Source organism: Mauremys reevesii, linkage group 3 (assembly GCF_016161935.1).
Source record: "Mauremys reevesii isolate NIE-2019 linkage group 3, ASM1616193v1, whole genome shotgun sequence".
Lineage (NCBI taxonomy): Eukaryota > Metazoa > Chordata > Testudines > Geoemydidae > Mauremys > Mauremys reevesii.
In genome coordinates, this window is record NC_052625.1 from 135,668,757 (window position 1) to 135,691,635 (window position 22,879).

Consider the following 22,879-nt stretch of genomic DNA (forward strand, 5'->3'; position numbering starts at 1 on the left):
AGACTAAAGTGTTAACTAGGGCTATCAATTAATTAGTTAACTCAAGCGATTAACATAAAACAAGTTAACTAGATTAAAAAATAGTTGCAATAATTCAGTTTTAATCACACTGTTAATAATAGAAAACCAGTTTACGTTTATTATAAATATTTTTGGATGTTTTTCTAAATTTTCAAATATATTGATTTCAATTACAATACAGAATACAAAATGTAGAGTGTTCACTTCATATTTCTATTTTGGATTACAAATATTTGCACTGTAAAAAGATAACAAAAAAATAGTATTTTTCAATTCACCTCATACAAGTACTGTAGTGCAATCTCTTTGTTGTGAAAGTACAACTTACAAATGTTGAATTATTATTCTTTTTTACATAACTGCATTAAAAAACAAAACAATGTAAAACTTTTGAATCTACTCAGTCTTAGTTCTTGTTTAGCCAATCGCTAAGGCAAACAAGTTTGTTTACATTTACGGGAGATAATGCTGCCTCTTCTTATTTACAATGTCACCTAAACGTGAGCATAGGCGTTTGCATGGAACTGTTATAGTTGGCGTATTTACATCCCAGAACATTCATGCGCCCCTTCATGCTTCGACCACCATTCCAGAGGACATGCTTCCATGCTGAATTTAAATTGGTATTCTGTTGTTTAATAGTGTGATTAAAACTGCTATTAATCATGACTATTTTTTAATTTTGCTATTAATTGCAATTATTTTTTTAATAGTTTGATCGCCTAGTGTTAATATAACCCAGTAACTGTCCAGCATTAAACAAGATGTGGGTTTTGGTGTACATGGTTAGGACCATAGCAAATGCACCATTACAAGTCGTTTAACCTTTTATTAAAGAGACAGAAAAGGAGGAAAACCAGTTAAGCATTTGAAATGTAAGGTATTAAATCAGGCTTTCATTTTAACATCATGTCTTGTTCCCTTTCCTGTTAGCTGGGGAGAGTTTTTTTTTTTTTTTTTTTAAAAGGACCCTTCCCCTTCCCTCCTCCTCCCTATCCCACCCAGTTGTTTGACAGTCTCTTGGATGGTATCAAAGATAAGAACTGTTCTTTTGGGGAAAAGAGAAGTTAGTTGAGATGGGCTGGAGATGTCTTTGCTGCTGCTATTATTAAAGTCTGATCTTAGAAGGACAAGCCCGCTTGTTTGACAGTCTCTTAGGTGGTTTCAAAGATGATGATAACTGTCATCCCAAGTGGCGTTTAAGATTCAGCTGGTGCGGGTAGGGATGTTAATGTCATCTGGCCTGTTCTGGTCAGGACATATCGCAGGATCAGGATGATGAAGGCCTGGGGTCCCACGGTAGGGGTGGCAGCCATGATGGTGAAGCTCACGCCAGTAACCTCTATTCTTTCCATCTGTGCTTGGTTTTTTTCTTTAATACTTTCTCCACAAAATATCTTTCTTTTAAGGACCTAAAAAGACAGTGATGGGTGGAATAACCCATCCCTTCATTATTTTGTCCACCAAGTAGGCTTTATATCTGGCATGCCAATTTTGACTCATTAATTTCTGGCTCCACATCTCCTGTTTTTAACAAGCATAATTTCAACACAGTCCTTCAGTCATAGCAATTTGGCCTTCTTGTTCAGAGTAATTCAGTTATTCTGTCTCCTTTCCTACTTTTCCTCATCAACATTTGTTATCATAGGTTATTATAACATCTTATGAACTATGACAGGGGTTCTCAAACTTCATTGCACCGTGACCCCCTTGTGACAACAGGACCCCAGGATGGGGGACCAAGCCCAAGCCACACTGTGGGGAGGGTAAAGCCCCACTGCCCGAGGCCGAGGGGCCAAAGCCGAAGCCCAAGGGCTGGGGCCACAGCAACCCTAGCACTGCTGCCCAGAGCTGAAGCCCTTAGGCTTGGGCTTTGGCCCTGGGCACCAGCAAGTCTAAACCAGCCCTGGCAACCCCATTAAAATGGGGTCATGGCCCACTTTGGGCCACAGTTTGAGAACGGCTGAACTATGACATATTTTACAGTTGCGTTCACAATTCAGGTAAATGTGAAGGCCCAATTGTCACAACAGAGGTGCTCTGATACTACAGCAATGGAGGCCATTTATGTACCATGGGTAAATCTTTATAATGAGCTGAATGCCCCAGTTGCCCAGGATAGGATGCTGGATGTTGTTAACTTGGGGACAACTTGTAAGTGTGGAAATAACAACAGGAGGTATTAAAGATACAGGGAAGCCAAGAGAAGCAGATAACCTAACATAGCTCATCATGTCCTGCCATGACATGATTTGTCTAAGAAGTTGTATGGAGCACCACTAGAGGATCCCAATCTAAGAAATGATGTGGTTCCTTTCCTGAGCTTCTATGCTCTATGGTTTTCCCTGATTACTAAGGCAGCATGCCTCACTCCTTTTGTAAATATATTATTACTTACATTGAAGTAGCATCTGGAGATGCCAGTCAGGATCTGGATCCATTGTCCTGGGTGCGGTATAAACACAGGAAGAGAGAATCCCTGCCCTGAAGAGTTTACTGTAAAAACAAGACACAACAAGTAGACCTGACTAACAGCAGGAATAGATTGGGGAAAGATGGTAACATGATAGAAACCCAAGGTTAAGTAGGCCAGCCATATCCCCAATTAACAAATTTCTAGGCTGGCTTTTTTGTTTGTTTTTTGTTTTTTTTAAGGTAAAATAAACAAGACGTGTTAATCCCTAATCATCAGTAATCCCTCCCGGCCATCTGCCTGGTCATTAACTTTGCTTATTTCCCTAGGCCAAGGCAAGGCCATCACATTGTGCTGATGCGTCAAGCAAATATCAGTAGCAAATGATCCTCTTAAGTAAGTGCCAGTGGCTGGAGGCAGTGCTGAGGGCTAAAAATACAAGATGGACAAAACCCAAAACAACTGCTTAGCCTCAATGCCACTTTGTTGCTCAGGTGCCACTAGAATACTAATACAGAAGGGTCCATTTAGCCAGCAATTGTTTTACAGCAAAATAAAATATATGGCCCCTGTTGATATGGGATATCTGTGTTTGATCATTGCATGCTGTCATTTCTTATAAATGGTAGAGGATAGAGCATTTAACCTATCATGAAAGTGTCAAAAGAGCAGACCAAATTAATCTCTGCTGTAAGACAATGGAGTTCTGCCGGGGATGTATTTAGCCAAATGTGTCCACAAGGAGTGGGACTCAATACACCTCTACTCCGATACAGTGATGTCCTTGGGAGCCAAAAAATCTTACCACATTATATCGAACTTGCTTTGATCCACCGGTGTGCGCAGCTCCCCCCCCCCCAAGCACTGCTTTACCACATTATATCCAAATTTGTGTTATATTGGGTCGCATTATATCGGGGTAGAGGTGTACTTTTAAATTTTACTTAGGGCCTTATCCAACTTTCATTGAAGTCAGTGTTAGTTGGTCTCTAAGGTGCACTTTGAAAGCAATTAAAGTGTGACAAAATGTGGTTGTTATGCCTGGACATGAGTTTTGTCAAGTTAGTTTTGTCATTATCAGCTTCTGATGTGAATCACCTGCTCTTCAGTCTGACTGTCTTTCCATTATAAAAGGATTCTGAGGACTATACTGGTGCAGAATCAGGCCAGAGTGGCAACCAGGATGTTCCTAGATGGCTACAGGTTTTGTTAGAATGTTTATCAGGAACCTTCTGGTGAATGTATTTGCAATGGACCCTGGAATTCTGAGAGCTCTTCTGTAGTGAAAGACATGAATTTCTCTTATTCCAAATAAATCCATTTGCTGACAAATCAAGTGCAAATGAAGATTCCCATCACTTCCCTCCTGCTTTTAACCTTCTGTTTTTTAATGTTCTCCTGTACTTAAGCAATGATTTCTGCTGGAATAGGACTGTCTTGTAGACAGAATGCTGCATATCTAGCTGGGATATTCCTTAAGTTTTCATTTAGGTATTCAGACAGTTTAAATACATAACTGTAAAGTTCCTCTGGGCTATTTGCTCAGAGGTGGGGTGGCTGAAAGCCAGCCTTGTTACCTGTGCTCTCCCTTGTCTTTCTAACAGTCCTTTTGATTCTAAATGAAATAATTTCCTCGTCCTCCGGATTCTTTGATCCTGTTGTGTCAGATTCATATCATATTGTGTTGTCTGTCCTGTAGATTCCCCATTGTATTGTCTAATCTTCTGAACATTTGTATGACCCATCATATTTGTATCAGTGTATCTGACAATGCTGTCACATTTTTTTTTTGGCTTGTTGAATTCTATATAGTCCAACATGCTCCCACTCTGTCTTCTGGATGTATGTTCTTTACCTCCTTCTATCTTTAAAGAATATGGATGCTTAAGGCCATGCTGAATGAGATGAAATACAGATCTACCTGTTTTGAACCCTATCATTTGAGTAGCTCTGCAGGGGCTAACTGAAAAGCAACCTTTAAAAATGATAATTTATTTTATTAACTGTTGTTTGTTAATCTAAGTTCTGCTCCTGTTACAGTTAATGGGGTTCTTGCCACTGTTTTCAAGATAGGAGAATCGAGGCCTCCAAGAAGTTTGTCAAACCATAGCATTTGTTCAGATCATGGGCGGGATCCACCAAAGGGACTTAGGTGTTGTGATACTGTGCCACAATGCCTAACCTTTAAGTACCTAGAAAAATCACAGGAACAGCACTGCAATTCACAAAGCCTTGGTTAGATGCCCAGACACTTATACAATGACTGGGAGGAGACAGGTGCCTTAGAATGTGACCCACAAAAGCCAGCCTGCTTGCCTAAGGTAGTCAGTGGGAAGTGCAGATGACAAGGGTGTGTGCTAAGCCCTGCCCTCTCTCGGAGGTAGGCACCTGAGTCTGGACTGGGGGAAGATAGGTGTTCAATCGCCTAAGTCTCATGTAGCATGAATTTAGATGTCTACAGGGTTAGGCAGCAGCTGATGGGTTTTTTTTGTCACTCTCAATGGTGTGTAAAAACTGGACTTGTGTGCCTAAGTACGTTGGTGGATTCCACCCTGTGTTCCCTGTAGTGGCAGTATATAGGTGCTGTAAATAGCCCACAGGGATCCTTGTTTCATATGGTGCTCAGGACGTGAATGGGGTTGTAGAGTGAAGTTGGGCACCCAAAATTAATCTCTGAAAGTCTCAGTTCTCACCTGTACAATGGAGATAAAAATACCCTCTTACATCACAGGGATATTGTAAAGATGAATTAACTAATATTTGTGGACTGCTGAGATACCACAGTAATGAGTGTCATAAAAAAGTCCACGAGGATGTTTATAATTCTGTATTCAGTTCAGGGTTAAAACTGTGCATAGTAAATTATAAGAATAAAAGTGAAGAATAAGTGAAGACAAAGTGGTACAAAGTGTACTCACATTGCTAGCCTGTGCTGAAGCCCATGTCACCTTCACTGCTATTTTTAGCTGTGCTAGCTAGATTAAAAGCTAGTGCTGGTATGACAACCCATGGTGCATTCACACCTCATTTGAAGCATAGACCTAACCAAAGTGATTAGGTTGGTTCAGTGCTTACAGAAAGATGCTACATTTATCTTATGGGAAGGTAACAGTGATTTGAGGAAAGTTGGTAGTTGTAAGTGAATTATTTGATCAGTCTTTATCTTTACTAACTGGATAAATATATCTTATCTTCTAGCACTGTCTGTAATACCTGTCACTGCATTTATTTCTGGTCTATCTACACTTGGTCAGTGGTATTATTCCATTGCTGAGATCCTTTGGGCAAAATATAACAGCATGCTTTTCTCTTGGATGTGACAAAGCTACAGGCTACTTACACCTGGAATAGCAAGGCTTGTTTCAGGTGATAACTGTGCTGCCGGAGGACATATCACCAAAAGCAGAAATTGTCATTCTGCTTCTGTTTACTGCACCTTTAAGTGGAGAGGTTTCCCTCCCCTGCTGCAGTGGGAGTTGCCATTTTGTGTTTCGTTCCAGATGTCTAATGTCAGTAAGTCATGTACACTCAGTCCTCTAGGTCCCCTGGTGGAAATTTTAGACTTTTGTTCTTTGTTACTTTTATTTCAGATTAAGGAGAAAGATAGATTTAAACTACAAATTTTGTTCTTTGTATACGCAGAAAGTGCAATGATTGACATAATGTATTACTTCAGTTACCTGTATTTAAATAGGTTGTGTGTCACAATAGGGCAAGGTTTAGAGCAGGGATCGGCAACATTTGGCATGTGGCCTGCCAGGGGAAGCACCCTGGGGGGGCCGGGCCAGTTTGTTTTACCTGCTGCGTCCACAGGTTTGGCCGATCGTGCCTCCCACTGGCTGCGGTTCGTGGCTCCAGGCCAATGGGGGCTGTGGGAAGCAGCGGCCAGCACATCCCTTGTCCCGCACCGCTTCCTGCAGCCCCCATTAGCCTGGAGCTAGTGGGAGCCGCGATCCGCCGAACCTGCGGATGCGGCAGGTAAACAAACCGGCCCGGCCCGCCAATGTGCTTACCCTGTCGGGCTGCATGCCAAAGGTTGCCGATCCCTGGTCTAGAGAAACAATTCCTTGACAGCTCAAGGCCTAAATTCATCAAAGGACTTCAGCAAGTGCTTGAGCCCCATGCTTAAAGTTAAGCATGTGCTTAAGTGTTTTGCTGAATTTGAGGCCTAAATTATTGCTTCTTGGAATGCCTGATTCTAGAGCTCCGGAAGGAGAGACTCACTACTTTTAATTTGGTTCTAAGTAACACAATGGAGTTTGTTCAAGAAGTAACTGTAATGGAGTCATTAAGTAACAGGAACCACACTATAATAAAGTTCAACATCCTTACAGGAGGGACTATGCCAATAACTAACCAGGTGAGGCTGAATTTCAGAAAGGAAGTGTGATGGGGTATACAAAACCTATGCTAGCCAGGAGAGAGTTAACAAGCATTTATGACAGTGATCCCCCAAATTTTTCTGCCATGCCCCTTGCCTCGTAATGGAACCTGTCCTGCACCCTGTCATGGCCAGGGTCTGGGAACTGGAGCTGTGGCTGGGGGCAGGGCCAGAGTGGGGCTGGGTGGCGCTCCCTCCCCACCCCTCGGGGAGGGGGGCTGGCCTGTGTCCTGCTATGCCCCTCCAGAACGGGGGGGCGTGCCCCACAGTTTGGGGACCACTGTCTTAATCAGTCCACCCTGCAACACCTGCAATAGAGGGAGGGAGCCCAGATCATTTGGGAGCTGGCTTCAGCCTTCAGCTTTCTCCTGTTGGGGCAGGCATTGACTCAATACTGATGTCTGCCAGAGCCACCCTGGGGGGAGGCTTCACATAAGACTATTGTTCTGATTTGCTACCAGTGACTTGCCTGTTGATACTGAGTAAGACTGGTGCCCTATCTGAAGGGGCTGACAGTCAGATAAAACCCTATTGTCTTTTGCACCCGATTGGAGACCCTCCAATGGTTTGTTGGGAGCCCAGGAGTGACCTGGGCCACATAAGGATTTGAAAAAAAAAGAAACTAATCAAAAGACCCTAAAATTAAAATGTGAGTTCGCTGATGACAAATGCAAGGGAAAGTGTAGGGAAGGAATAATTAGAACTGCTCACTCCTATTGCTGGGATCTAATTAACTGTAACAACTCAGGAAAATAACTTGAATATCATTTTGATAGTTCAATGAAAACAGCTGCTCAATGCACAGCTGTAGTAAAAAGCAAAAAACCAAAATGTTAGGATATGTAAAGAATGAGATTGAGGCCTAATGATACAAATCAGAGGTATGGCCTCAGCTAGAATTCTGTTTTTAGTTCTGACCACATTGTCTCCAGAAGGATATAGCAGAAATAAGAAGGATATACTGTTGGACTGCAAAAATGGCCATAAGAATGGAGGGGCCTCCACTAAAGTTAAAAAGATTAGGACTGTTTAGTGTACAGAGGAGATAAGTAAGATGGGACATTAAGGAAATAATGAATCCATAGAGAGAATAAATTGGGTATTCCTATGTACCCTTTCTAATAATACAAGAACAAATGAATGTCTTATAAATGAAGGGCCACATATTTAAAACTGAAAAAAAGAGATTTTTTTCACACACTGCAAAATAAACTTGTGAAACTCTTTGCCTGCAAGATATCATAGAGCCCAAGAACTTAGCTAAATTAACCAAGGATTAGACATTTACCATTAGGGCAATTTATGGATAACTAGAACATCTACAGTTTTGTGTTAGGATGAAAATGTAAAAGGGATGTAAATTTTCATGCTTCAGGGAATATGCAAACCATTCGCTGACAGGGATTAGGCAGAAACTTTGTCTGTAATCAGGTTGTGCCATATTTGTCCATATGGGGGTAACTTTCCCTGAAGCTTATGGTGCTGGCCAGTAACAAACAGTATACTGACCTATTCTGTTATATGGTTATGATGGAGGTTGGGTGAAACCTCACTGAAGCCGATGGATGTGTTAAGCTCTTTTTTTTTAGATAGCTAAAAATAAGAGTCACTCCCCAAAACAAAGTCGATGTGTAAGGCCATTGTGGTGATATACGTAGCCCACACTACACGGGGAAGGGTTAACAGGCGGCAGGGGGCTTGATCTGTTCCACCCTACTTTTAGTTATGATGTTGGGAGTACCTGTCCCTGACTTGCAGAAGAGCTCTGTGCAAGCTTGAAAGTTTGTCGTTCTCACCAACAGAAGTTAGTTCAGTAAAAGACTTTACCTCACACCCCTTGTCTCTCTAATATCCTGGGACCGACATGACAATAACTACATTGCATACAGAGTTATTAAGGGCAGCCTCACCGCCACATGTAGATAGACTGTAGGAAAATGGTGGCCATCTTGCTGGCTTCAGCCCCATTGGCAGTAATAAGAGATGGTGGCCATTTTGAATATGGGAAAATTCATGAGTTGGCGCCTTTTAATACTGCCCCTCTGAGGAAAGGTAGGCCTGATGCAGGACTATTGTTCTTTTGCTTTGCTACTGGTGTCTTTCCTGCTGTTGCAGCGGCAAGAGATTGTAGGTGATGACCCTTCTGAAGAGGGAAACAGCCATGAAACTCCTTTTATTTCTTTACACCCAGCCGAGGACTATATAGTGGTTTGTCCTGGGACCAGGAGTGACCTGACTCACAGCTGTTCAGAAGCTGGACAGTGTGGGCAGAGGGGTTTAGCTGTATATTGTTTGATGGAGGCCATGTGTGCCTGTGAGCAGAAGCACCTAGAGAACAGGCAGAGAGAAGCAGATAAGAAAAGTGCAAGCAGACAGCAAGAGAATCACTGAAAAATTTCCCTGTGAGAAAGCAAAAAGAGAGCGCGCTTTTGGGCAGAGTGCTTGCTGAAAAGACGCTTGGAGCTATGATAAAAAAAAAAAGCCCTGCTTCTTGTTTGATTCCTATTGTGTCCAGGGAAACAGGACTTTGTTTACATTCTTTATAAATAAATAGGATTGCATCAAAGAAATACAAATACCTGGCTATTGTCATTTCTCTTCCTAAGGAAAAAAATCAAAAGGCCTTGAATATTGGCTAACCAGCTGGGCCAAAATGGATAAATCTATTATATTCTATACAGCTTCTTATACTGCCCTCATCACCTTAATATCTGAGCGCCTTCCAGTAGTGCATTAGGTGATGTGTCTAAGATGCATCATGTGAGATTTTCTCTCTCTCTCATCTTCTCCACGGGGGTGGGTGGGTGGTGGGGAGTAATGTGTATGCAATAAAATGTTTTGTTTTGGTAGGGTTTTGTTGAGGATTTTTTAAAAAAAATATACGCAATGCTTATACATTGCTTCAACCTTGCTTTTTTCCAATGTGCTTTGGAGTGGAAGATAGTGAAGTTTGTGATGGTCCTTTATTCCACAGTTCTGGGCCAGCCCCTATGAAAAGCATTACCCTTCTTAAAAAGAGTCCTATTGATCTGATCTGATGTGGTAATTCCTATGTCACAAGCAATTACACTTTCTTGTTAATTGGTTACATTAAAAGTGTTGAGTCAAATAATTTGAAATATAAGATCAGATTTTGGGGGCATACGATGGCCTTTTAATGAGGATTTTATTTGTGCTTCTCTGCCTCTCATGGATAGTCACCACTCAGCAATGCTCCTGCTGGGAGATATGGGCAAGCATCTGCCTTGGTAGCTGATGCCAGTTGGATGCTTGGCAGGGAATCAATAATACCCACAGGACTGTGCCTAACATCTTCAATGTATGTGGCCTTCAGTGTTTCAGCAAATGTGAAGTGAGAACTGAGTCTGTGGCATAGTGTTTTGAATTAGGTGTCTCTGGTGTCTGGGATTTTCTGATACTCAGAGCAGTTGTGCACTCCCAGGCCCTGAGGTGATGAATCAGTTTGTAACTGCAAGATCAGAGTTCCACAAATTGTTGAAGATTGATCCTTAGACCCCTGAAAAAATAACAGTAACAAAAATTCTGTAGAGCAAAGTTGATTGAATGTAAGCACTGTACTGGGTTTTGCTATGGGTCACGTAGAGTAGATGGGAGCTTGCCATCTTCATTTGGGTCAGTTGAAAACCTGCAGTTGGCACCTATGTAAAATGATTTAGGATCCTTTGCTGGTTTGAGGGCAAGTTAGCAATGGCCACAGAGTAGCACAAGTGATTCACTGATAGCCCATGGGGAGCGGGAAGTCTCCTCTTATCTAATTACATGTTCTCAGCTTCAGCTGGGATTTTGATCCTTATAGATCATATGATTATTTGAGAACTTTCCAGTGCTTTAAAATGGAACAAAACACAAAGAAAGTAAGTGTGTGTGTGTGTGTGCGTATGTATATGTATGTGTGTGTGTGTGTGTGTATATATATATATATATGTATATGTGTGTGTGTGTGTGTGTATATATATATATATATATATATATATATATAAAGTAACTTTCTGAATTGATGGAGTGTGACTTGGAAGTGGGTGACAATGGTGTGCCCAATGGATCACAGCAATCAGCTGAGAAATCGGTAGGATCCAGAAAGAGTCAGGGGAGGCAAAAGAAGGGGTAACCCAATCCTGTTCCTCCTCCTGCTGCCCCTCCCATGCTTTGCTCTTCTTTTCCCCAGCTACATTGATGCTCTCATCTTCCTTTACTCTCCTGTCTGCAAATTGTGTAGTTCTGGAACTGGGGAAAGCCGTGCTGCTAGAGGCTTTGCAGTTGCATTCAGAGCCTCTTGGTGTAGAAAAGACACGCCTCTGCTTTAGCAGCCAGCTTTAGCCCCCCTCCCACTTCCAGCAGTCATCTCCACCCCAGTCAGAACCCCAGCACCCACAAATGCAGCCTCCTAAGCCAGTACTAGCAACCCCCAACAACTCCACACCCAGTCCCATCCTCCCAAGGTTTCATTCTTTATTGGTTCCTTTATGTTACTTTCTCCAGGTTGGACACTCTTTTGTTCATTCTAGACCCTTTAGATGCATACATTAGTGGCTTTTTTGGCAGGAATTAACCCCCTCCCCAGCATTAATATATTTAGCAGGATTCACATACCAGACAATCATGGATGGATCTGTAGGACAAAGATAATTAATGTTCTTGGCCTGGGGTGGGGTGGGGGATGACTTGCTGAAAAAATGCTTTTGGTAGCTGATAAACCGTTGTGAAATGTGGGGCAGAGATGGAGATAAAGAAGGGATGTTATGCGTTCTAAGCACTATTTAAAAAAAAATCAATTTACAGGGACACAGTTTATGCCCCAAATGGGCAGTTTTACAAAACCTAACGTGAATAGAATTTTGTTCCTAATTTCAAAAATTGATTAATATAATTGTTACGTTATTGACTTGTTTAATTAGGGCACACTGCAAGCCTTTTCTATTTTCTCAGGCTTTTTCTGCAGAGGTGAAATTGTTGGGAAATATGTGTGCTGTAGTGGAAGAGTGCGAATGCTATATGGATGTTGAGATTGGGGGGAAGGGGAAAACTTTATGCAAGGTGCGTTTATCCACTTATGGATATCAATTTAATATAGAATTAGTATGTTGGTTAGAGTCAAAGTGAAATTAGTACGTTGCACATTTAAATGAAAAGTGCTTAAAATTTCTCCTGCAGTGTAATAAATCCAAACAGGAGAGAGGTGTGAAAGTGCATGAGAGTCGGAAATTGACAGTGATCTGTTCAGTAGCTGAGGTTGAGAAGGGGAACCAATCAGTACATTGTAGAGGGAGGAGCTGAATGACTTCATTGCTTATTTCTTTCCCTTGTATTGTTTGTGCCTGTGGGAAATTAATTTTGGAGGGGAATTTCCCATATTTGTAATATGTTGTTATGGCAGGCATCACTAGGTGGTGCAGTTACACATAGACTTCCAAGTTCTGTTTTGTGGCATATGACCAAAGTTTGACTCTTGGGCCTGGTCTACACTAGGGGGGGGGGTTCGAACTAAGGTACGCAAGTTCAGCTACGCGAATAGCGTAGCTGAACTCAAAGTACCTTAGTTCGAAGTACTTACCCGTCCTCACGGCGCGGGATCGAAGTCCGCGGCTCCCCCGTCGACTCCACCACCGCTGTTCATGGTGGTGGAGTTCCGGAGTCGACGGGAGCGCATTCGGAGTTCGATATATCGCGTCTAGATGAGATGCGATATATCGAACTCCGAGAAGTCGATCGCTACCCGCCGACCCGGGCGGGTAGTATGGACGTACCCTTGGAAAGACTTGCTGTGCTATAACTTCTGAGTTATGCAAGGTTTTGGTGAAGAGGCAGCATTGTGAGACACTGATCCAGGCAAGTAGCAGGACAGTTTCCTCTTTGTCTTGGGCCCTGATTAGAGTCCATTCTTGAGGCAAAGTTGCTCCCTGGGAAATGGGCTGTGGTGTTGGGCTGGTATTCATGGAAGGAAGAATTGCTTGCCCAGCATGCTGTTAGTGACCACCTCTGTTCCTGGACTGCTGTATGTGTAAACAACACAAGTTACACTTAAAGTATACCTAGACTCCATTTTTCTGACTTCTCCTTTATTGGGAAGCTGAAGTGCAGGGCCCTCCCCCCATTGTTTGCTGTCACTCAGCAGAAGGGTAATACTGGTTGTAGAAGAAGAGGTAAAGGAAGTATGACTGTTGATAGTTATTCACATGTATAGCTGGCAATACTGATGTCTGTAATCTACTGCAGTGTAATGTCTGTCATGTCCTATCCTCCAGCGCCACCAATCCCTCCTGGCCTCCCACAGAGCTACACTCCTCCCACATATCATGAGTAGGGTCCATTCTTCTCCATGTCTCCTTTATGCACAACATGGATAGCCCCATGTTTCCCTGCCTGCACAGTCCTGTTTGCCCCTTCCCCACAGCCCTGTTCCTCAGCATGCTTCCCCATATCTCCTCTCTGTACCACACACTCTACTTCACTACCACATTCAGCTCTTAAATGTTTGTGTCAACTTCTATATGCATCGTTGTGTATCAGCATCAGCCTGGGACTTGCCTTCATAGATTTCAAAAACTGTAGATGCGGTGGAGAGCTAGGGGGATGAATAGGGGTTGGGATGAGCAGGGGTAGCATGGATGATGGCTTCTTGAGGTCCAGCGTTACAGCATAGCTCCCTTCCACTGGTCCCCAGCCCCTCTGCAGAGCCCCCATGGAGAACATGGCCCCTGTATCATGCCCCTTTCCTACACACACACACTATTCCCACTAACTCTTCTGTAATTGGGAATTTGTCTTATTTTATCCTTTATTTTTGATTATTTATTTTCATAGGTCAAAATAAGCGAGCATAAAGATCAAGAACAAAGATCAACATCTGCATTTGTCTCTGGATTTTTAAACCACCCCTTGGCTCTCTGTAAAGTTACAGTAGGGAAGATTGTAAAATAGCAATGATGGGCTCACAGTTGCTTTTGCTGCTGTTTTACTTAAATTATCAATCTTGACATGTTTTGGACACATGCTGTGTCTGCCTCAGCCCTATTTGTAGAACAAGTTAAGGGCTATCCAGCTTTACTATCTAGAAGAGTGCATCTGATTAACAAAGAACTTCTGAATGTGCTGTGAGATTGATTGTGCCAAGTTGGGAGGAGATCAGGTCAGCACTTATGAGAGACTCAGAAAGTAGATCTGTATGATGAACGAAGTGATGCAGATGACCAGGGCTGATTGAAAATTTTCCATAAAATTTTTTTATGGAAAATTGGGGTTTTGGTGATATGATTTATTTATTTTTTTTGCTGAAAGTGTCAGCCTTCCTTGAAAATTTGATTTTTTTTGTAAGAAATCCCCAAACCTGAAAACTAATCCCCCACCCCTGTTTTTGGCAGTATTCAGCTGAAAATGAAAAAGTTGCACTTTTTCAATGAAAACTTGAAAAGGTCTGAAGAACCCCTCCCCATTTTCTGACCAGCTTTTGGTGGCTTTTTTCCTTTGGACTACCAGTCCAATTCTTCAGTGTGGTGTTAGGAAACTTGGTGTTTCTGGAGGTGCCATTTCTCACATGAGAAGTAAAATAGCTGTGAAAACTGGTGCTTTTTAAACAGTCTGTGTCACTTTTTGCAAGAACTCTGATGTCCCAGTCAGATTTGCTTATCTAAATTTATTAATTTGCTCTTATTATGCCAAAAATTTACCCCAAACTTTACAACAGAGTCAGAGGAGGATGTGGAGAGTTTATTGATGAGGAGAGCAAAGTAGGGAGGATTCCTAGAACAACTGGGTCTTGAGGAGAGATTTGCAGGAGAAGGGCACTGTGAACAAGAAATAGGTAACTCTTGCAAATGCAAAAGGCAGCATGAAAAAAAAATGGGAAAGTCAAGATCAGAAGACAATGACATTGGGCTGGATAATAGTGAGAGTTGGGCAGAGCATAGATAGATGGGGAAGTTGGAGAAAATGAAAGCAGATTGGGAGCAAGGTTGTTCAGTGCCTTGTTAGTGAGGGGGAAGAGCTTTATTTTGATGTAGTAAGAGGCAGGAATGTTGTATTATGAGTGGACCTGGAGAAAGAGGGTCAGGTTTCAGGAGGGACCTGGTTTGGTGAGGCCCCTGGAAGTCAGGAATGTAGGCTTGTGGACAGGCTGCCACGGGGCAAAAACAGGCCACTCAGCATGTAACACTGGCTCTGTGCATGCAGTGCATGGTGGCAGCAGTTTGTCTGTAAGAAGTGAACCATGTATTTTGTAGACTAGAATCTAGCCCAGGTGTGGGATTCAGGGAAAGGGTTGACATGGTCGAAGCATCAGGAAAGGAAGATGGCTTTAGCTGTAGCATTGTGAATAGACTGGAGGCGAGAGAGCAGAAAAGCAGGGAAGACAGAGAAAAGGGTTTCAGTAATAAGGGCAACAGATGGCTTAAGATGTGGACAATTTTAGTGGAAGATAATGAGAAAAGGAAAGGTTTTGGTGATATTAAAGAGGGAGAAGTGACAGGGCTTAGTGAGAGATGGGACATGCATTAGAGAGACAAGATGGGAGAAGAGACAAAGATGGCACCTAGCATGTGAGCCTAGGAGATGGAAAGAACTGTAACAAAGAAGGGAAGAAAAAGAGAAGGACTTGGAGGAAAAATAAGATGTGAAATGTTAGTGAATTTAAGATAGAGGTGGGCTGGGATGAGATATGAGAATGAGGAAAAGTTCTGGTAGATTAGGGAGTCTTTGGCATTCAGGGGGTAGCTGAAACTTTGGGGGCTGACGAAGTGACCTAAAGAGAGAGAGAGAATAGGACAGGCCCTGTGAGATACCCTGGGGGAGAGACTGAAAAGCCATCCCGGGACAGGCTGAAGGAGCAGTCAGCAAGGTAGGAATAGAAAATTTAGTCATGAGCCCTGTTTATACTAGCAGTTTTTCGAATATTTCTCACCTTGGCATTACACTTGCTGAAGCAATGATGGGAATGGAAATCTAAACAGACAATTAGACATGCCTGTTGTCTAGACAGGCTCTGAGCAAGGTTAGAGAACGTAATGGTTAAGACACAAACAGCTGATACAACTTGTGCTCCTATCTCTGGTGGTAGTGCAAGAGTGGGACATTTTAGAAAAATGGTACAGCAGACAGAGCCAGGGAGTAAGAGGAGAGTTTAATTACATTAAAGGCGGCAGAATGGTCAGGGTGCTGAAGGTGAAAAATGTGTCTCTTTGCCTTGGCTAGAAGAAAGTCATTAGTGACCTTTGAAAGGGAAGATTTGGTGGAGTATAGATGGAGGAATCTAAATTAAAAGGGGTCAAGGAAAGAGTAGGTCCAGAGGAAGCCTAGGCGGAAGACGACAGCATGTCCAAGGATTTTGGAGGTAAAGGGGAAGAGAAAGATAGTATGGTAGTAGGGGAGATGTTTGGGGCTGAGAATTGTTTTTCAAGGTAGGGAAATGATTGTATGCTTGTAGGCAAAGGGAAAGAAGACAGAGGAGAGAAAAGAGTGAATGATAGGGAGAGGTAGGAATGATCAAAGTGAGAGAAGACCAGACCTTTTCCTCTCTAAATTCCCTTGAAGATTGAACTGTAGAAGTTATTCCTCTTGCCTCCTAAACTCAACTGTTGTCATTAACCCTGTTCTGCAGTGTTTCTGGCACGAAATGACTGCTGTGTCACTTCCCAGAAATGGCTGCATTTTGGTATAGAGGGAGTGATCCCTTTGCTTACAGTTCAATTTGTAAAGTGCTTTGAGGGGTTTTCAGGATGAATGGCGCCATATTCTGTGCATGGAATGTGGCAGCATTTCTTGCACCATCAGGTATGGTACTGTTTTTTGCTTCTGATGTTGCTTTGCAGTTTGTTGGATCCACTGGAGGCAAACAGTTGGAGTAGATATTCCAGGAGATGGCACTGTGTTTAATTTTCTTTAACATTAAACTGTTAGGTGGCATGTTCAGGACTCCTTGGTTTTTTCAGCATTTTTTCTGTCATTTGTCTTTAGCAGTGCCTCAGTGTATGTCTAGACATGTTTTTGTAGCTTTACCAATGTGAACACTGCCACCAGCTCTGAGACAGAAAGTCGTTTGTAGTATGTGGGTAGACTCCAGGGCTACTCATTTTCAATAAAATGTTTTCAAAGAGTGTGTATGTTGGGGGTGGGGGGAGCAGGAGGACAAATCCCATGTTAAAGCAAGTGGGTCTGAAGTTCCCCATTGGGGTGGTGAAGAGATACTGCTGGGCGACCCAGGCATTGTTTCTTAAAACACACACACACCACACAGCTCCCCCACCACCCAACTCCAGGGATGCTTCTTGGAATTTACTTTCCTTCAAGGATGAAATGTTGATCCTAAATGTTGCCAGAATCTTGTTAATTAAATACATTGTACCCAGAGATGGGGTTGAACCAAAACCATAGCTCTGAAATACCCTGAAGACAAGAAGGATTTGGAATCCAAATCTAAATCCAATTCTCCTCTGGAAATTGGAACCAAGTGTGAATTATAGGATGCTCAAAATGTAGATTTGGAACTGAATTGTGTTGCTAATTGTAACAATAGTGAAACAGGACTTTTGAACATAAATAGCTATTTCTGCATTTTAGATAACACAATATAGCAGAATACCGTGTGATTGGAAAGTCTGAAGATAAAATCTAAATGTGAGGGAAGGAAAAGAACATGCCCTTTATTCTAGCTATGACTATGTTGTTGTGTCTATTATCTAACCCTGCAATTAGGATGGCATTCAGAAAATGTGAACAAAGTTGGTATTCTTTTCATAACCCCCAAATCTTTGCATTGCTGCATGAAACTTTTGGCTTCAGCTTTTCCCTGTTCATTAACCATGCCAAAATTTTTAATCTAACACCACTGTTAAAGAGTGGCAGGCTTCCAGGGAAATATATCAGCCAGGCTTATTAATTTCATGCCAAATGCTGGAGGCGTGAATGTAGAGAACGCTGTTTGACTTTGGATAATAGGAATCAGGCAGCTTAAAGGCAGGGGATAAAGATCAGGAGCCCTCTGTCTCAGGAGGAGGAGCAGGTGCAGGCTTCAAGCAAGGCCTTCAGGCCCAAAGGGGCAGCCAATGCTTAAAACAATCTGCGGTGCCTTTTTTTTTTTTAATTTGGCATGCGCCTCTCACAGCTTAACAGACCGCTGCTCCACAAAGAGTGGGAAACAGAGAAAGGGAAATTAAAAAGGGAAGTCCCATGATAGACAAAAACAAATTAGGGCAAACAAATTACACAGAGTCAACAAATAAACAAGGGAACATCTGTGAATATATTTCTTGGATTTCCTGATTCAGAAAGCAACCTGAGAAATAGTGGAGGGAGGTATAAAATTTAATCTAGAAACCAAGTCTGTCTTTTTTTTTTTTCTTCCCCAGGAAGCTTAAATTGCACAAATAGGATGCTTGAAGATATCACTCTCATCCACTTAGCAAGGTTAGAGACCCTAATGATGGTGCAGACCCAGCCCATGGAAAGTAATGTTCTGGGATATCTGAGCTTATTGCTTTCACTGACACTAACTTGTAGAGCACGAGTATTGCAGGTATTGGCATGTTTCACCTGCAATAGGAATGTGGAAAGAGTAACAGATGGCAGTACTGCTACATCAGCAAATAAAGTATTATTTCATCTAATTAGTTTCCTCTGGATATGCGTTGGGTGCAGACTGCACTGAGTGTATTACACATGGGATCTACCTCGTATCGGTAAACATTTGAGCTTTCACTTCTGGGAGTTTAGCTGGGATGCTGTGATAGCTGAGATGACATCATTATAAACCCCAGGCTGGTTAGATACTATCAAAGAGTTCTGAGGGAAGCACTCTCATAATGGATACTGTGAGCCAAAACTAAAAGAGCAACATTTACTTTTTATGCATGCCGTATGGCATGATCAGAAAGAAAAATTTACTTACTATGGGTTGTAGGGGCTTAAACAGCCATGTAACGTGCGTCAATTAAAGGCTAATGAAAACTAGGGGAAACTGGGATTTAATGAGCTGGATTTTGCAACTGCTTGATGTCCTAATTGAAAAGTAAATGTTATGATTTCAGCTTCAAAAATTTTATTCATATTCTTTTCAGTGGGAAGGTTCACATGAAAGGTCTGAAGCTGGAAAAATGAATACAAAGTGGACTTGCTTCACTTCACTGAGTGCCACTTTCAATCTAATTTGTAAGTGCCTGACGGTCCAACCAGAATGTTTTTAACATAGGAATTTACACACAAAATAACTAGGTTTTAATAGAATCTGATCTTTCAGTTTGCTTTATCTTGTGGCATCAGATTGACACCCACATTGTTTGTCAGCAGGGTTCATCCACCACACAGACCTCTGCCATTTGAGCAAATGGACTGATTAATACTAGTAGGTAATCATCCTCTGTGTGAACCAGGACTCGGAAGTGGGGTAAAGGGAAGAAACTTTGCCAGTGGGTTTTACAATATTTGCAGACAGCAGAAGAATGGTGAGATTTGGGAACTTGCGTTCCATTCCAGATTTTGGAGGGGAGTGTGCTCTAGTGATCACAGACTTTCCTGCCCGTTCCCCCAAGCATGACCCCTCCAACCCAATGCCCTCCAAACTGTCCTTATCCCACTCCTGTCTCTTCCCCAGATGCTTCAAAAGAAATGAACAGAACGGGGCAATTATCAAGTGATCCATTCTCTGTCATCCAGTCCTAACTTCTGGCAGTCAGAGGCTAGGGACACCCAAAGCATGGGATTGCATCCCTGACCATCTTGCCTAACAAATTGGTGGTTCTGTCCTCCAGGATTTATTTAATTCTTTTTTCAACCCAAAGGCATACTTTTGGCCTTCACAGAATCCCCTGGCAATGAGTTCCACAGGTTGAACCTGCTGCTTATTAATTTCATTGGCTGACCCCTGGTTCTTATGTTATGTGAAAAAGTAAATCAAACCCTGAATAAGGAAGTGTTGCTACACTTGCAGCTGTACAGCACTGGGAGTTAAAGCTGTCTTCGTACAGCTGTGTAGGGGAAAGCGCTGCAGTGTGGCCACACTGACAGCTACCAGCGCTGCAGTGTGGCCGCATTTGCAGCATTTGCAGCGGTGTTGGGAGTGGTGCATTATGGGCTGCTATCCCACAGAGCTCCTCTTCCCATTCTGGCACCATGGGTTGTGGGAAGGGGGTGGAGGGTGTGGGTCATTCTGGTTCCTGTCCCAACGCCCTGTCATGCATCGCTTCACATCCCAGCAATCCCTGTGTTTCCGTCCACATTTGGCACCATCTTTGCATGGTTTCTGTGCAGCGCAATTCTGTGTTCCGTTTCGGTCTGTGGGAAATGGAGCCCGAACTGCTGAGGAGTATGCTGACGAGTCTCGCCAGCACATCACGTTGGGCAGTTGAGCTATTCCTTAAGATCCAAAGTGACAGTGAGGAGTCCGACGATGATAGCGAGTCGCGTAATGCGTACGACACGGAATTGCTTGTGGCATTCACAGACATGCTCAGCACCGTGGAACGCCGCTTTTGGGCTCAGGGAAACAAACACTGAGTGGTGGGATCACATCGTCATGTTAGTCTGGGATGACGAGCAGTGGCTGCAGAACTTTCGGATGAAGAAAGCCACTTTCCTGGGACTAAAAAAACAGGAGTACTTGTGGCACCTTAAAGACTAACAAATTTATTTTAGCATGAGCTTTCGTGAGCTGCAGCTCACTTCTTCGGATGCATAGAATGGAACACACAGACAGGGGATATTTATACATACAGAGAACATGAAAAGGTGGAAATATGCATACCAACAGGCAGAGTTCTCTGTATGTATAAATATCCCCTGTCTGTGTGTTCCATTCTATGCATCCGAAGAAGTGAGCTGCAGCTCACGAAAGCTCATGCTAAAATAAATTTGTTAGTCTTTAAGGTGCCACAAGTACTCCTGTTTTTTTTGCGGATACAGACTAACACGGCTGCTACTCTGAAACCTTTCCTGGGACTGTGTGAGGAGCTCGCCCCCACCCTGTGGCGCAAGGACACGAGATTGAGAGCTGCCCTGCCGATGCAGAAGTGGGTGGCTATTGCAGTCTGGAAGCTGGCAACTCCAGACAGCTACCGATCGGTCGTGAACCAGGTTGGAGTGGGAAAGTCGACCATTGGAATCGTGTTGATGCAAGTTTGCAGGGCCATTAATCGCATCCTGCTAAGAAGAACCTTGACTCTGGGGAACGTGCAGGACATTGTGGATGGCTTTGCACAAATGGGTTTCCCTAACTGTGGAGGGGCGATAGATGGGACGCATATTCCTATTCTGGCACCACCCCACCTAGCATCCGAGTACGTTAATCGGAAGGGGTATTTCTCTATGGTTCTCCAGGCGCTTGTGGATCACCATGGGTGTTTCATTGACATTAACGCAGGCTGGCCCAGAAAGGAGCATGATGCACGCATCTTTTGGAACACTGGCCTCTTCAGCAAGCTGCAGGCTGGGACTCTTTTCCCAGACCGGAAGATCACCGTAGGGGACGTCGAAATGCCCATTGTGATCCTTGGAGACCCCGCTTACCCGTTAATGCCATGGCTCATGAAACTGTACACAGGGAGCCTTGACCGCAGCAAGGAGTGGTTCAACTACAGCCTGAGCCGGTGCCGAATGACTGTGGAGTGTGCTTTTGGCCATTTAAAGGGGCGCTGGCGATCTCTATATGGGAAGCTGGACTTGGGGGAAAGCAGCATCCCCGTGGTTATATCCGCGTGCTGTACCCTCCATAATATTTGTGAAGGGAAGGGTGAAAGATTCAGTCAGGCATGGACCTCTGAGGTTCAACACCTGGAGGCTGAATTTGCACAGCCAGAGAGCACGGCTACTAGAGAGGCCCAGCACAGGGCTGCAAGGATTAGGGATGCCTTGAGGGAGGAATTTGAGGCTGAAAACCAACAGTAATGTTTGGTGCCTTGCACGGGAGTGAAATGCAGTGGTTACAATGTTAGTAGGAATCTGTGTTTCCTAAGCTGATTTGCAGTGCCTGTTTCTTTCCTGGGCTAAGGTATCTTTAACTTTCTGCAATAATAAAGACTGTTTTCAAAGCCAAGAATTCATTTTTTGAAAAGAAAATTACTTTATTGACAGACACACAACTTTTTGGGCATCTGAAAGGGCAAGGGGGTGGGGTGGGAAAGTGTACAGTCACAGGTTTGAATGTGTCCTGTCTGGAGTGCTGTGCAATGGCTGCTGCACTTCAGGATGGCTATACTGCATGGTGATGGGGGTTGAGTGCAGAGGGTAAGGGTTGTAGTTCTCAGGGCTGGTTGGTGAACGTACAGGTGTTGGAGGCAGCTGGTGGTGGTAAGAACCTGGATGCTGGGGAAGGGGGTTTTGAGCTGACATGGGGGCACAAGGGAAAGAGCTTTGGGACAAGGGTGGCGGCGGAGGGGGGCGGGCGCAGGAGTGCTCCGCCTGCATGGCTACGAGCACCTGGATAGAGTCTGCTTGGTGCTCCAGAATGCTTAGCAGCTGCTTCATGCTTTTCTTCCTCTGCGCTGCATTTTTCTTGCAGATCCTGCTTTCCCTTTCCCTCCAGTCCTGCACTTTTTGATTTTTGGCGAGAGATTGCTGCATCACTTCTTGCAGCATGTCTTCTTTACTTTTTTGTTGCTTCTTCCGGAGGTTTTGTAGTCTCTCAGCCGGTGATAACACGGACAGCCGAGATCTCAAGGTGGCATCTGTAAAGGCAAAATGCAACACTTAACAGAGGCAGCATTGTTTATACCAGACAGAGTTATTCCCTCGCAGTTAAGGAGTGAGTGCACATTAACAGTCTTCACAATAACATAATTTTCCCATCCCAAAGAGAGCGCACATAACCCACGGGAGCCCCGAAATGGTGAGTAAGGGGGACTGATTGCTTCAGGGCTGTACTGGGGGTTCTGTGCGTTGGGGAAAGCAAACAGCTGCAGGGGGCACCTACACTGAACACTATCCCAACATTTTCCACAGGAGTTTATCCTGGAAGATATCTCACTGCTCCAGGTCACCTGGGAAGCACGGGAGGGTCTTCTACAGCAATGCGGATTCCGCCCTGCCCCCTGTGCAGCTTACTTGTGTGCAGCAATGGTTCCCCC

General features: G+C 43.5%; 1 long non-coding RNA gene across 3 annotated transcripts in view; it reads left to right on the forward strand.

The window, feature by feature from the left end:
• LOC120401661 overlaps positions 1–22,879 on the forward strand; it is a 124,446-nt gene that overhangs the window by 12,730 nt on the left and 88,837 nt on the right. Inside the window, exon 1 of one of the 3 annotated variants that reach the window (XR_005596625.1) lies at positions 18,909–18,971. The exons of the other annotated variants lie outside the window; for them this stretch is intronic. This is a non-coding gene — a long non-coding RNA (uncharacterized LOC120401661). Of the gene's footprint in view, positions 1–18,908; positions 18,972–22,879 lie in introns of those variants that run through there. 3 annotated transcript variants of the gene reach the window in all.